The sequence below is a fragment of the Sinocyclocheilus anshuiensis genome, unplaced genomic scaffold (assembly GCF_001515605.1).
Source record: "Sinocyclocheilus anshuiensis isolate Anshui unplaced genomic scaffold, SAMN03320099.WGS_v1.1 scaffold70, whole genome shotgun sequence".
Lineage (NCBI taxonomy): Eukaryota > Metazoa > Chordata > Actinopteri > Cypriniformes > Cyprinidae > Sinocyclocheilus > Sinocyclocheilus anshuiensis.
In genome coordinates, this window is record NW_015542377.1 from 2,342,005 (window position 1) to 2,343,326 (window position 1,322).

Sequence of the window (1,322 nt, forward strand, 5' to 3'; positions counted from 1 at the left end):
AATCAATTGTGAAATGAAAAGACAAGTTCATGTACCTGACAGCTTCATAAATGCTTGACTTTCAGATGTAGGAGAGAGAATGAAAGGGGGATAGAGTGAACACAAAGACAGAAAACAAGAGGAAAAACTAGGATTTCTGAAAGAATATAAGGATGGATGAGCATGGAGGAGTTCTTGGGTGGGAGATACGATGTTAACGGCTTAAATTAGGGTCACCGCAACAGAGGAGGCACTTGTGAGGTGTCTATTAGATACACACACTGTACACACACACAGTGAGGTCCAAAAGAAAAGTCTGAGAGCACCAGTAAAAAAAAAGTGTTTCTAGACCTTTGGACTTTTTTTTTAATGGATAGTTCACCCAAAAATGAAAATGTTGTAATCATTTGATGGTAACACAGTTGCTGGTAGCCACTGACATCCATAGTATTTTTTCCACACTATGGAAGTCAATGGCTACTGCCTATTCTGTCAAATAGTTGGTTACCAACATTCTTCAAAATGTCTTCTTTTGTGTTCAATAGAAATAAGAAGCTCGTACAGGTTTGGAACGACTTCATTTTTGGGTGAACTGTCCCTTTAATGCATTTGCAACAACAGTGGTTATAGAAAATAATGTGTATAGAAGAATAACACATGCTGTGTGCTTTGGGTCATTTTCATCTTGGAAGACAAACCTTCTTCCCATTGACAACTTTCTGGCAGAGGGCAGCAGATTTTACTCAAGAATTTGACGGTATTTAGCCCCATCCATTTTCCTTCTATCCTGACAAGTGCTCCAGTCCCTCCTGCTGAGAAACACCCTCATAACAGGATATTATCACCTCTGGTGAGCTGTATTGGACATACCAGACATATCATTTGGTTTTGAGGCCAAATAATTCCATTTTAGTCTCATCTGCCTCAGAATCTTTAAGGTGCGTTTTGGCAAAGCTCAGTCGTGACTGCATGTAGCCTTTCTTGAGGAGTGGCTTTTTTTTTCTTGCAACCTTCCCATACAAGCCACATTTGTGGAGAATTTGTGATATTGTTGTCACATGCACACAATGACCACTCTGTCATAAATTCCTGCAGCTGCTTCAGAGTTTCTGTAGGTCTCTTGGTCGCCCCTCTGTCCAGTTTCCTCCTGGCTCTTTCATCCAGTTTGGAGGGACTACCTGATCCAGGGAGGGCCTGTGTTGTACCAAATACCTTCCACTTCTTAATAATAGTCTTCACTGTGCTTCTAGGCATTGATATTTGAAAATTTTTTGCATCCATCTCCTGACTTGTGTCTGTCCACAACTTTATCCCGGAGATCTTTTGACAGTGTCTTGCCACCC